The sequence below is a fragment of the Natator depressus genome, chromosome 3 (genome assembly GCF_965152275.1).
Source record: "Natator depressus isolate rNatDep1 chromosome 3, rNatDep2.hap1, whole genome shotgun sequence".
NCBI lineage: Eukaryota > Metazoa > Chordata > Testudines > Cheloniidae > Natator > Natator depressus.
In genome coordinates, this window is record NC_134236.1 from 2,916,418 (window position 1) to 2,931,082 (window position 14,665).

A 14,665-nucleotide genomic window follows, 5' to 3' on the forward strand; every position below is an offset into this window, starting at 1 on the left:
AGAAAGAGCGAGAGACAGGGAATATTGTGCCGTACGTGTGGCCAGTGGGGAACACAAGCCGTGTGGGTCTGCTGCCAGTCATGTGCAGGTGCCGGGATGGACCGTGCACACTCCTGCTCTAAAGTGAGTACTTGCCTTAGCTGTTAGCCGGGAGGGACAGGGGAGCAGTTCTGGTTGCTCTCAGTAGCAGGCAGTGTTACTGTGATGAAGTGGGAATTTTTTGTAATACTTTTATGAATCCTATGTGTGCCTCAGTTTCCCCCATACTTTGCATTGCTACCTAGTGTGAGCAAAAGGTTTAACACGGCTCCTCGGACAGCACAGGAGACAGGGAGTGGGGGTATGTGTGTGTGACCTCCCTGGCTGCGTGGAATGAATCGAGTCATTAAGGAAGGGGCTGAAAGCGACCAAGATCAAGGGTCCAGAGAGACAAAGCTCTGGCCAGAGGGGGTGGTGAACTCAGCATGGCCCTGCCTGAGAACAAAGGCCAGATGTGTGGAGCAGAGGTTAAGTGCAGGCTCTGGGAAGCCTGGAGCGCTCTCTGCCGGGGCTGGCTAAGGAGGGCAGAGAGAGACAGAGCCTGAAAATGAAGGTCACTAAAAGCCTGGCTGATGAATTGCTCTGGGCTGACCAGAATGGACAATGCTTTAACCTTTATTTCTCTATGTTAACCTAAGGACTTCCAGTGCCGTGTGCCAATAAACGAACAGATCCCACTGTGGTTTGAAAACGCTGGCTGGGTGTCCCAGACCCTGCCAGTCCTGGCTGGGGAGCGGGAGTCCCTGAAGAGCGGACAAGTCTCTGGCTGGGAGTCTGGCTGAGCAGAGCTCCAGGTGTGAAACAGGAGGGCTGGAATCCAGAGGCTCAGTCGAGGAGGCGTCGAGGCAGCGTGGCTGACCCTGAAGGAAGAGGGAGACCCTTTGCGGGTCTGACACACTGGCAGGGCTCCTCCAACAGACTGTTTAAAAGCTGGGGCGTAGCACTGAGCCTGGGGAGCCAGGAAAGTTACACACGCCGGCTGGTTCCAGGCTTCCATCGACATCCCCCAGCCCTTCCGGAACTGGAGCCAGGCGGCACAGAACATTCACTCACTAGGTCTCACTCAGTTAAAGCAACCGATCAGAAATGCCCGCAAGAGATGAGCACCCCTGTCTCCATCCACAGAGCAAGGAGGGCATATCCCACAATGCAAGGGACCGTGTGCAGTTTGCCTCCCTCGTGCCAGCAGCGTCTTGTTTATAAACATTCCTGCGGGAATCTAGCGCAGGGCGGGACAGGGTGGCAAAGACCAGGAGGTCGTAGGAAGTCCTGAAGTGCCACGTGGTGGCCGACTGGCCGTGACGCACATACAGCCTCAGTGCTGGCGGAGACGCTGCCAGGCATAGGGCAGCAGGAGCAGGGCCTGCTCGAGGTTTTTTGCCACCGCAAGCAAAAAATTTGCCACCCCAGCTCCGAGAGCGCAACTGCCCAAGCAGAAACAAACAATCAAACAAAAAGGGGGGCCGGAACGCTGCCCCTGGATTTGTGCCACCCCAAGCACGTGTCTGCCTTGCTGGTGCCTAGAGCCGGTCCTGAGCAGGAGATGGTGACACACACACTCGGTGTATGGAGCTTCCAGCCGGTGGAGCAGAGTGGCTGGCTCAGCAACAGGAATTAAACCAGGCCTGAGAGCAGAACCGTCCCTTGGAGCAGAACTGTCACAGCAAGGGAACCAGAACCAAACCAGGACCTCCCAGCCAGGGGCCCAGCCCAGCCCTGTGACAAATGGCCTGTGAGTCCGGCCTGTCCAGGCACAGGTGTTGTATTCCTTCCAGCCCTGCCCTCCCTCGTCACTCCACCCCTGGCGTGCGGCCATACCAGGAAGCCAACTCCCAGCCCCTGTGAGGTCTTGGGGTCATTCTCCCTTGCCCCCTTCTTCAGCGGGCTTCCCCTGGGAGCCGGGGCATCCCTGCCACCAGGATACATTAGTGGCAGGGCCAATCGCGGTGGGGGGGGCCAGGAAGGCCATTTGGCCTGGGCCTCAAGCTCAAAGGGGGCCTCAAATTTAGACACTTGTTAATTTTTTGGCATTTGATAAGTTTCGCAACTTGTTTTTATGCTCATTCCAATCGGACCAAAATGTGACACACTCTCTCAGCTTAGAGCTGCAAATTTAAGCAAATAAGAGACGTGATTTGGTAAAAGACATAATTTTTGTTGTTAACTGATATAGATTTTGTCATATTAAAGAGTTTAACATGTTCATAAATATTAATACAAATATATCGGTTCTGATGGCACGAGATTAGACCGTGTCCTCTCAGATCAGCTGATTATATAAACAAACCACTGCTAGTGGCTGGTGCTGGATCAAGTGCATGTTGAAAGGTAGAGAATTGTTACATTTTAGTGTCCATATAGTTTTACATCTAGTTGACTAAGGAATTATTTATGTGTGAGAATTCCTCATTAGTATCTTCATATGGTAGCTAAAAGTGGTGACTGGTTGGTTGGTTGGGCCCTAGCTTGGTAGCTTGGCCATCATCCTAGGCTTTTGTAGTCTATAAGCCCAGACTCAAGGTGAAAATTTATGAGGACAATCTTGTACAGTGAGTTTCGTGAGGACACGTTTGAAATGTTTGGACATTATCCCTCTGTCTGTGTTCACTATATATATGTCATCCCTTTGTCTTAATCTCAGCCTTTTCTATTATACCTTGCGTGCTTGAGTTTTCATTCAGTGAGAAGGATAATAACCTGTCTGACTGTTTCATTTTGTGTTCTTAATTAGTAGTCCTTCGCTTTAAGTCTTTTCAGTATTTGTGTACCATTCAGCATTTGTGTACATGTTTACAGTAGAAGATTTCAAGTGTAGATAAGCTACTTATTTACAGAAGAATATTTCAAGTGTGGATAGGCTACATATTGACCAGATAGATCACTATGAAGAAGAGATTTGAAAGTGGTGCAAGCAAGAGACGGCGAAAACAACTGAGTGAAGCAGCAGCTAAGAGCTCAAAGCCAATAACTTCATTTCTCAAACCACTGGAAAACGCACCTTACCCAACAAACACTGCTACAGACAATGAAAACTCGGCAACTGCAACAGGTGATATTTCAATGCCAATACCTGAACACGAGGACAGCAGTCAAGAAGGAGATGTGCCAGCAGTAACAGATGCAGCAGAAGATCCTGTGTACGGTCAAAAAACTCAACAGCAACAGGAAGATGTAGATCTTACACAGCAAGAGCAATTCATGAGCACTACGGGTTTGACGGGGACTGACATTGGAATTATTGACAAGAGCAATGCTGCCCAAATGCAATGTTTTCTTCAAATTAGTTGTTTTGAAATTCCAAGTAACATTCCACAAGATGCTGATAATCATGCTTTCCCTACTCGTCTGCTGACAAAAACTCTTCCAAATGGTGAGACCTGCACAAGAGACTGGTTATGCTGTTAAACAATCTCTGTACTGTGCACCCTGCTTCATTCTGAACAAAAGTGCTGCAAATGAATCAGTTCTCTCTGATTAATCAGGATGGAGCACCAGCAGCGGTTGGAGGAAGTTGAAAGACCGAATACCATCCCATGAGAGTTCAACATCACACAAAGAAAACTATGTTGCATGGAAATCAGCCCGTAGGGCAGCATCAGCTGAAAGTTCAGTTGAGAATTTACTCTTGACTGAACTCTCTACAGAAACGACTAACTGGAAAAAACTTCTTGAGCGCATCCTTTTTCTTTCTGAGCGGGGATTGGCTTTCTTTGGTTCCAGTCAATGTACTGGTGATTGTGCAAATGGAAACTTTCTAGGCATAGTTGAGCTCCTCAGCAAACATGACCCACTTTTATCAGAGCATGTTAAACGTGGTCGAGCGTCACAAGAGAGTCAAAAGCGCATGCAAGTCCATTGTCTCTCCACACGCAGACAAAACGAGTTTATTGAGCTATGTGGGTCATTTGTACAAACAACAATTCTTGATGAGATTCGAAATGCCAAGTATTTTTCAATCATCGTTGATGCCACTCCAGATTGCTCTCACAAGGAACAGACTACTATGGTTATTCGATATGTTAAGATTGTAGACAGCTCAAAATTTTCAGTTGGAGAAAGGTTTGTTTTGTTTGATAATGTCATGAGAAAAACTGGAAAAGAAATTGCTGCTCGAGTACTAGCAACTCTAGAAGGTCTTAAGTTAGATTTTCAGGTCTGCATTGGTCAAGCCTATGACAATGGATCTAATATGGCTGGGAAGTACCAAGGTGGACAAGCAGTTCTGCTTGAGCATAATTCAAACTGTATGTTCTCCAGCTGTGGAAACCACACACTAAACCTGGTAGGTGTTGACTGTGCTGAATCATGCAAGGAGGCAAATACTTGTTTTGGAACTGTTCAGCAAATGTGCAATCTCCTCACTAGCAGTCCACAAAGGTGGGAAATTCTGAAACAATTCCTTCCTGTTTCACTGCAGGGGATGTTCAAAACTAGATCGTCTGCCCGGATTGATGGTGTTCAACCATGTGTGCAGCATTTGAATTCAGTGAGAAAGGCTTGAAATGAGCTTGAATCTCTCAGTCTCACTGCACAGGCATTCTCCCCGGCCTCCGTTCCAGCTGGGGGCCAGGCCTGGACCCAGCTCAGGACACTGACCTGCTCCAGCAGCTGGCATCTATGCAACTCCCATTTTGGCCACAGGAGGCAGATGCAGGCCATGAGATGCAGCGGAGGGGACCAGTCACAAAACAGACAGGTGCCCCCACATTCTCAGGCCCGGATTAATGCAGGGGCTTTAGGGGCTGTAGCCCAGGGCTTCGGGCTAAGGGCGGCCCTGCAGGCCCGTGGGCTGGATGTGGCCCAGTGCTTCTTTTCATCTGGCCTGCAGCAAGTCTCTGCGCCACGGCTCAGACGCTGGCCCCAAGCCTCGGTGCCCGCCCCGGGCCTGGAGCTGCGAGTGCCAGCTCGCCGATGCGCCCCTGCGGCCCCTAGGTGAGAGGCAATCAGGGAATCTCTGCGCGCTGCCCCCGCCCCCAGTGCTGGCTCTGCAGCTCCCATTTGCTGGATGCCTGGCCAACGGGAGCTGAAGGGGTGGCACCTGTGGGAACGGGCAGCTTGCACTGCACAGAGCGGCCTGGCCCCTCTGCCTAGAGGCTGGACGTGTCGGCCACCTCGGGGAGTGAGCAGCGTGGAACCAGGGCAGGCAGGGATCCTGCCTTAGCCCTGCTGTACCGCCAACCAGGAGCCACCCGAGGTAAGCGCCTCCCGGCCGGAGCCTGCACCCTGCACCCGCTCCTGCAGCCCAATCCCCTGCCCCAGCCCTGAGCCCACTCCCCCACTCCAAACTCCCAGGGGCCCCACAATATCTAATAGCCGAGGGCCCTCAGGAGAGTTAACCCGGCCCGGCACATGCCGCAGGCCAAACCCTGCCAATGCTGCTCAGGTCTCAAAGGAGTCACCGCCCAGGAGCTCCCGCAGCCAGGCGGGTGGAATTCAGGAGCAGAGGGCAGGCTGGGCAGAGAGGTGAGTAGTCCCTTTCCCCATGGCATGCTGGGAAGTCCCAGACTGTCCCGCCGCCCTTCGCTCTCTCTCTGCCCCGCACCTTCTGGAGAACACCAGCCGCAAGCAGGCGGTGCCTCGCTCTCCCAGCAGCGCGGTTGTTCTCAGCAGAGCTTGTGGTGGTAGTCTGTGCCTGCTTGGCATCCATGCCAAGGCTGCAGTGGGGCATGGATGGGGAGGGAGCCCTGGATTCAAAGCCCAGGCTGTCCAGAGCTCCGCCAGGCAAACATCATTCAGTGGGGGTCCCGAGTCAGAAAATTGTCAACTAGAACAGTTAGAAAGTCCAAGGGTTTTCAGTGCCGGCAGCATGAGCCCTCCGGCACCTGCCACCCAGATTGAAGAGCCCCAGCCAGGATCACGCACCTGCATTCCCTGCACATTCCCATGCATTGTAAGAGGAGGCGGTTTTCCTTCCATTAGCCCCATGGGCCTCTCTGACCTCAGGGCAATGAGTCTCTCTTGCTGATGCACCAGTCAGAGTGGGAGGACCCCGAGTTTGTGGGGAAGGGAGGCGGACGAGAGCCGTGGCTCCCAACGGGGCTGTCACACAGAGCAATCTAGACCACGTGCTCATCTGGGCCTGAAAGCCTTCGTGGCTGCCTCCCCCGCCCTGGGAGGACTAACACCGGGCCCAAAGCCTTTCCAAGCCCTACCTTCCGGGCCGGTTATTCTTCAGACACCACAAACCAGTTCAGTATAAGTGCCACCTAGAAACGTCCCCGATCCCAGAAGCCTCAGCAGCGTCCCGACCAGCTCTCTCTGCCTGAGCCACTTGCTGGCTTTTCAAATGGCTTGCACGGGGTGTTCGAATTTACAGGGGGGAGAGGGCTGGAAAACGACTGAATTGGAAGCACTGCATGTAACTAGTTGACCACTGGGAGGGGAGGCTTGTGGGGGGTGTAGGGAAATCCCACAAGAGAGGGATCCCGTAACGGGCCAGCCATGTCGGGGCAGTTCTACACCTAGGAACAAGGATGGTGGGGCGTGCCTACAGAATGGGGGCTGGCACCCTGGGAAGCAGTGACTCTGAAGAGGATTTAGGGGTCATAGTGGCCTAAGCTTCCAGTGCCCATGCTGTAGCCCTAAGGACTAATGTGATCCTTGGATGTACATGCTGAGGAGTAGCTGGAGCAAGGTGATTTTACTTCTGTGGGTGGCACTGGTGAGGCTGCTGCTAGAATTCTGCAGCCAGTTGGGGTGACCACATTTTAAAAGGCAGGTCAAAATATCAGAGAGGGGGCAGGAAAAAGCCACACGAATGATTTGAGGGCTGGAGACAAGGCCCTACTGAAGGGAGAGACTTATGGAGTGCAATCTGGTTAGCTTACCAAAGAGAGGTGACTTGATCACAAGGTATGGGTCACATCTTGGAGAGAAAACAGCAGGTACTAAAGGGCGCTTTAATCTCGTGGAGACAGGCAGAGCCAGAACCCATGGCTGGAGGCTGAAGCCAGACACATTCCAATTAGAAATAAGTCACGAGCTTTTAACCTTGAGAGTGATTGACCACTGGAACAAGCTACCAAGGGACTTGGTGGATTCTCCATCTCTTGGTGCCTTCAGATGCAGTCTGGCTACCTTTCTGGAAGGTGCTTTAGTCAAACACAAAGTACTGGGTTCAATGCAGGGTGAGTGGGTGAAATTTTCTGATGTGTGTTATGCAGGAGGTCCGATGAGATGATCTCATGGTCCCTTCTGGCCTTATATGCAATGAATCTGTGAGGAGGACGGGAGGTCTGAGAGGTGTCTAGTGGTTAAAGCACAGGACTGGGTGCCAGGAATCCAAGGTTCCAATCCTAGTGTGTCAACCTCACGGGACAGGCATCGGTCTGTTGTGAGCAGATCCAACCACTGGTTCCTTTGTGTTTCGAAGCCCCCTGGGTTTGGGTACTGACTGGCCACTGTTCCTAGTTGTGGATCTCTCAGGTGCACTGCCAGGTGCAGACTCCCTGTCTGACACCCTTGGGCAGTCCAGCTGCCTTAGCCCCTAAAACCAGTGCCTCAGCCCCCGAGCTCCCCACAGCTGCTTAGACACGCTCCTCCAGAGACCCACCTAACTGTGGGCACTCTGCCTGCTCCTTTAACCCTTGCAGGGACACTGTGGCAGATAAGCGAGGAACACAGGCTGAGCAAAGGAATTTCCAGTCCCAGGTGCATGGCTCTTAAAGAGCACCAGAGAGTTACAGGTCTTTGCAAAATAACAAACAGCTCCTTGAGTCTGACCTGATCCTAAGCAACCCTTCCTGCCTTCTCTCTCCTTAGCTGGGCCTTCTGGCATTATGCAGAGGGCACCCTCCCCGCCTTTAAATACCAGGTCTGACCCTTTCGTCTGTGTTTCCAGCTGGCTGAGGAACTCCAGCCCCTCCTCCCCAGCCCAGCCTTGGTGTCAAGAGTTTCTTGTTCCTGTGAATGGGCCAGGAGTGGAGAGACAATCCGAGCTGATAACCCTGCTCTGTGCCGGTGTCTCAGACATAGTAATTCTACTGGGTGCCAGGCCCCTCCTACCCAATGGATTCTCTCACCCACAATGAAGGATACAACACACAGACAAACCCCTGAAAAGGCATCCACAAAGTTCACAGATTGACACAGAGTGATCTGCAGTCTGTCACCCCCAGTTCACGCTCCAACTTGGGTTTCTTCCGACTCTGTTTCTCTGTAAAGTGGCGCTAATTCCACTCAGGGGCTGTGAGGATTGATTCATGGTGGTAAAGCAAAGCAAGCAGCATCAGCTCCTGTCTGGCCACCTCTTGTGTGGGGCATCCCGGACCCCCGGGCTGCAGGTGACTCCTGCGCCAGAGACCTCAAAGAAACCAGGGACCACAAAAGTGATTTGGGTGTCCGTGTACTGATGGCATCTCACCAGCAGATGTCAGCACAGCACAAGACGAGGGCCGGCGGGCCAGGGGCCCCAGGTGCTCCCCTAGGTACGGGCTTGTCGAAGGAGTCCCCAGCCCTGGCCCATCAGCCTCAGGTTGTAAGTCACAGAGGCCCCCGCCCCACACCTGCAGCACAAGAACAAGGAGCACGAAAGCTAAAGGTTGCTTGCACGCCATGAGTGTGGGAGTGGAAGCTACGTGAAATGAGCTGGGTTGGGGGCCTCAGGCCAGTGCTTAGCGTACTGGCATCCACACCCCAACGGGCACCTCGACGGCAAAGGGCTGGAGGCTGGCGGTGCCGCTGAGCCGAGCCACGGCCTGCAACAGACACTGCTGAGAAGAGGAGCAAACTCCATCCGTGACCCAAGCAGAGTGGGAAGGGCTGAATGACACTTGCGCCCCAGAAACCTGCATGGGGCAGAGGTGCTTTGTGAATTAGACTCATCTGCCCTCCCTTTTCTCTCGCCTTCACATCACTTCACTTTAACGCAAGCGAGAGTTGCCAGGCGTCCGGTTGAAAAGGGACCCTGGCAGTTCTAGTCAGCACCGCGGGAACTGCGGCCAATGGGAGCTGCGGAGATGGCGTCTGCGGAGAGGGGCAACACATGGAGCTGTCTGGCCGCGCCTCCGCATAGGAGCCGGAGAGGAACGAGCCGGCCATTTCCAGGAGCTGCCCGAGGTAAGCGCTGTCCGGAGCCTGCACCCCAAACCCCCTCCTGCACCCCAACACCCTCCCACACTCAAACTCCTTCCCAGAGCACGCACCCCCTCCCATGCCCCAACTCTGCCCCAACCCAGAGCCCCCTCCCACAGCCCAACCCCCTGCCACAGCCTGGAGCCCCCTCCCACACTCCAAACCCCGCATCCCCGGCCCCACCCCAGAGCCCCCACCCACAGCCTCCGTGGGAAGAGGAGGGGTGGGGCCAGGGCCTCTGGGGAAAGAGGAGGGGCCTCAGGGGGAGGGGCATGGTGGGGGTGGTGGGTTTGGGGAGAGGAGGAGGGGCATCGGAGGAAGGGGTGGGGCAGCGTGGGGCCTTGAGGGGAAGAAGAGGGGCCTTGGGGGAAGGGGCAGGGTGGGGACACAGCCTTGGGGGGAAGAGGAGGGGCATCAGGGAGGGGCAGGGTGGGGCTCCCCACTTTGGGGAAGGCTCTGCCACCCCTAATTCCTACCTTTTGTTTCCTATCTTTTAAGCAGTCGCTCATCCATGAGAGGACCTTCCCTCTTATCCCATGACAGCTTACTTTGCCTAAGAGCCTTTGGCGAGAGACCTTGTCAACGGCTTTCTGAAAGTCCCAGTACCCTATATCCATTGGATCGCCCTTGCCCACATGCTTGCACAGACAGTGATGCTCCCTTAGCACCTCGACCCGCCAGTGGCCCCACTGATGGACTGTTTCTGGTGTACTTAAAAAAATGGTTGCTGTTTGTTTTTGTGTCTTTTGCTAGTTGGTCCTTACAGTCTTTTTTGGCCACGGTCCTTTCTATTTTCCTCCGTAGAATGTGACTACCAATTGTTAAAGGAAGTTTTGCCTCCTTTAAAGGATGTCTTTCTTAAAGGATGCGGTTAGATGGTCATGGCTCGAGAACTTCCCTCTGGGTCCCCCTCATCCTCCCAAAGCAGAACTTCGGTCTCAGCCCTGAGTCATGACCACACTGGCCTAAGCTCACCCAGCAAGTCAGTGCAGAGTCAGGAATAGAATCCAGGAGTCCGGATTATCAGCACCCCCCACCCCACTCTAACCACGACAACCCTTAAAGTGACAGGTGGCTTGCAGAGCAGGTTCCTCTATACACTGGCTGCTGACCTCCATTCTTATTATTTAGCTGTGATGGAAGATGGGGCGGAGGGATCGCTCAGTGGTTGAGCATTGGCCTGCTAAACCCAGGGTTGTGAGTTCAATCCTCGAGGGGGCAATTGAAGCATCTGGGGCAAAAATTGGGGATCAGCCCTGCTTTGAGAAGGGGGTTGGACTAGATGACCTCCTGAGGTCCCTTCTAACCCTGATATTCCATGATTCTATGATGTGTTCTGGGGCTCAAAGAGTTAAGTGACTTGCTGGAGGACAAGTTCCGAATGCTGGCTATGCCCCATTTAACACTGATGGAGGAGGGTATGAATGGCAGCAGCCAAGGACAATGGAGTCTGTGTCTGGGGAGAAGCAGAGAGAGGAGAGGCCAGCACTGGAGGAGAGCCAGGGTAGGAATGTGCAGGGCTGGAGGGGCTGTAGACCACTGGGGAGGAAGCTGGGGCAGGTTTAAATTGGGATCCTAGAACATACACAGAACTGGCTCCCCTCACGGATCCTGTGTGCACGCATCAGGGTGTGTCAGCCTGTCTGAGGGTGTGTTGGGGCATGAATGTGATTGGTGGGAGATATTATTTATTTGAATTGCACTAGTGGCCCCAGTCAGGGGGTCGGAGCCCCATCGTGCAAGGCACTGTACACACATCATAAGGACAGTCCCTGTCCATGAAGCTCACCATCTCAATGTAGGACAAGACACAACAGGCCGATAAAACAGATGGGAGGAGGGGGATGTCGAAGGTTTGGCTGGAGCCGTCCCATTCGTGCAGTGAGCAGCAGCTGTGTGTCTGTGTCAGTGCTGAGCAAACTGGTTTTTATCGCACCAGAATGGTTGTTCCCGCTCCGCCTCCCTCCAAACTGGAGCCAGCCCCATGGAGGTTTGGAGACTCTAGGCTGGGTCACCATGAGGGCTGTTTGGATGGGCTTCCTGCTCTGGGCAGAACCGGACGAGCCCAGAGTTCTCTGGAGGGAGCTAGTCCCTGCAGGATTAGTGGCCCAAATTGCTTGGAGAAGCCTCCGGGCTTGGTTGGGTTTGGCCTGTGAGAGACACGGAAGCACAAAGTGATTGTGATGGCGAAAGGGTCCAGGGAGGATCCTCCCACTGCAGCCTCCAGGATCACCCAGCACCACTCTGGGGGTCTGTGCTGCGAGTCCCTGCCAGCCAGAGCCAGGGCTACACATAAAATGTAGATTGACTGAGCTACATCACTTAGGGGTATGAGAAATGCATCCCGCTGAGTGCTGTGGTTAGGCTGACCTAACCCCTGCCTGGGGAGGCGGAGGTCCTTTGGAAGCGGAAAAACCTCCTTCTGTCAATATAGGAAGCGTCTACACCTTGGGCACTACAGCTGTGCCATGGTAGTGCTCGTAGTGCAGACAGGCTGAGTCCGAGGAGAGAGCAGCCCTACAGGGCAGGATCTGCCAGCTGGGATCCTGTCAGCATTGGCTGGTTACAGCAGCAAGTGGTGTAAAGCGACTGTCTCGGCTCCTGCTGCTCCTGGAGTGACAGCCAGGGTTAACACTCAGGTGGCTGATTATTGCTTTCCCTTGCACCGTGCTTTGTGCCAGGGCTGAGCCCCGGCACCTCCAGGCCTGGCAGTTCGTAGCCCCAGCATGTCCGGGCCTGGCAGTTCAGAGTCCTGGCACCTCCGGCCCTTGCAGTTTGTAGCCCCGGCACCTCCGGGCCTGGCAGTTCGTAGCCCCAGCATGTCCGGGCCTGGCAGTTCAGGGCCCGGCACCCATGGGCCTGGCAGTTTGTAGCCCCGGCACCTCCGGGCCTGGCAGTTCGTAGCCCCAGCATGTCCGGGCCTGGCAGTTCAGAGCCCGGCACCTCCAGGCTTGGCAGTTCAGAGCCTGGCACCCACGGGCCTGGCAGTTCAGGGCCCGGCACCTCTGGGCCTGGCAGTTTGTAGCCCCGGCACCTCCAGGCCTGGCAGTTCGTAGCCTGGCACCTCCGGGCCTGGCAGTTCAGAGCCCCAGCACCTCCGGGCCTGGCAGTTCAGAGCCTGGCACCCACGGGCCTGGCAGTTCAGGGCCTGGCACCTCGGGGCCTGGCAGTTCAGAGCCCCGGCACCCACGGGCCTGGCAGTTCAGGGCCCGGCACCTCCGGGCCTGGCAGTTCAGAGCCCCGGCAACTCCGGGCCTGGCAGTTCAGAGCCCCGGCACCCACGGGCCTGGCAGTTCACAGCCCCGGCACCTCCGGGCCCAGCAGTTCAGAGCCCCGGCACCCACGGGCCTGGCAGTTCAGGGCCCGGCACCTCCAGGCCTGGCAGTTCAGAGCCCCGGCACCTCCGGGCCTGGCAGTTCAGAGCCCCGGCACCCACGGGCCTGGCAGTTCAGGGCCCGGCACCTCCGGGCCTGGCAGTTCAGAGCCCCGGCACCCACGGGCCTGGCAGTTCAGGGCCCGGCACCTCCGGGCCTGGCAGTTCAGAGCCCTGGCACCCACGGGCCTGGCAGTTCAGGGCCCGGCACCTCCGGGCCTGGCAGTTCAGAGCCCCGGCACCCACGGGCCTGGCAGTTCAGGGCCTGGCACCTCCAGGCCTGGCAGTTCAGAGCCCTGACACCCATGGGCCTGGCAGTTCAGGGCCCGGCACCTCCGGGCCAGGCAGTTCAGGGCCCCGGCACCTCCAGGCCTGGCAGTTCGTAGCCTGGCACCTCCGGGCCTGGCAGTTCAGAGCCCCGGCACCCACGGGCCTGGCAGTTCATAGCCCCAGCACCTCCAGGCCTGGCAGTTCAGAGCCCCGGCACCCACGGGCCTGGCAGTTCAGAGCCCGGCACCCACGGGCCTGGCAGTTCATAGCCCCAGCACCTCCAGGCCTGGCAGTTCAGAGCCCCGGCACCCACGGGCCTGGCAGTTCAGAGCCCCGGCACCCATGGGCCTGGCAGTTCAGGGCCCGGCACCCACGGGCCTGGCAGTTCAGAGCCCCGGCACCCACGGGCCTGGCAGTTCATAGCCCCGGCACCTCCAGGCCTGGCAGTTCGTAGCCCCGGCACCTCCGGGCCTGGCACCTCTTTCATTACAAATGAAGCCCTGATCTTGTGGCCGCCGGGGCAGAGTGGAGCGGGGGGGCGCAGACTTGGCTGGATGCAGTAGAGACTCTCCGTCCGCCTGTCTCTCCTCGGAGCGTGCATCAGTTCAGCCCATCAGACGCCCGGCACTGGGGATGCTTCCCTGGGGAACGGGGCTGAGGTCGCCCACGGGAGGAAAGCTCCAGTACAAACTCAGCCAAGAACTGCAGGACCAGGGCAAAATACCATCATGGCAAGAGTAACTGGGGCCCGTTGTGAGGCGGGAGCTGGTGCCGCACACAGCAACAGGGTGGGGATGGGGAGACCCTGGGGACCAACCCAAGGCGTCCCTAGTCTGTCCAGTGACACCAGTCAGCAGGGCAAGAGGCAGGAGCAGGCACCTCCCCACATGTCCCTTCTAATGGACAGGTGACTGGCTCCCCATCTTCCTCAGAGCCACATGGGTTTTGCCATATCTGATCAGGCCGCTGCTCCATCCAGGCTGGTGTCCTGCCTCAGCAGCCGCCAACCCCTGCTGCATCAGGGAAACACGGCGCAATCCTGCAGCCCACACACACTTTTAGGGAGCTTCCGGTGCTCCTGCCAAGCGCCCATGCTGGGGGCTCCCTGCTTCAGCCATTTCCCCTGCGGAGTCCGGCACAGAGACTTTGCTACAGCGTTAATTCGGTGTCCGTGCTCCCGCCTGTGTCCTGCCGAGCTCAGGCCAGATGATCCCAACGGTTCCTTCTGGCCTTGAGCTCCAGGAATCTCGCCGTGTGGCAGAGGGGCTCCAAGCACGGTTCTCACACAGCTGAGAGCAACACGTGGCAGGCGGGTGTGACCCATGGCTCAGCGGGTCCCTTGGTGCCCGAGCCACAGACCACAAGTGTCTGTTACAACGCCAGCTCCAGCTGCTCGTGCCTTTTGTTCTGGGGGTCCCGGTTCAGCCTGTGGGGTGGGCTGTCCTGCCAGCTTCCCTGTCGGGGTCCTCAGCAGCCCTGCCCCTCCCTGCTTAGCAGCTCGAGTCTCTGACTGTGGCCCCCTCCCCACTTTGCAGGTCACAGCCCCTGTCCCCAGGGCCTGGAGGCAGGCCGGAGTGGCACTGTCTAGCTGGCAGAGCTGAGATCTGACTGCATCTGCCTCTCAGCTGACCCGAGCTGCCCCGAGCAGCCCTGGGATGTGGGTGCAGGCCTAGGCTGGCCCAGGAAGGACCCAGCAGCAATCTGTGCCCCGGAGAACAAGCTCCCTTCTGAGGAGGATGGCTGATGCAACGCGAAGCACACCCCTCCCCACGCCCTGCACTGCCTCTGCACACAAGCTTTCTGAGCCCACAAACTGTGACTATCCAGACAGGCCTCTGCAAAGTCATCCAGGCTTTTGTCTCCTCTGGGCCAGGGCCCTGTAGGGCTCAAGCCTAAAGCTGGGCGCTTCGG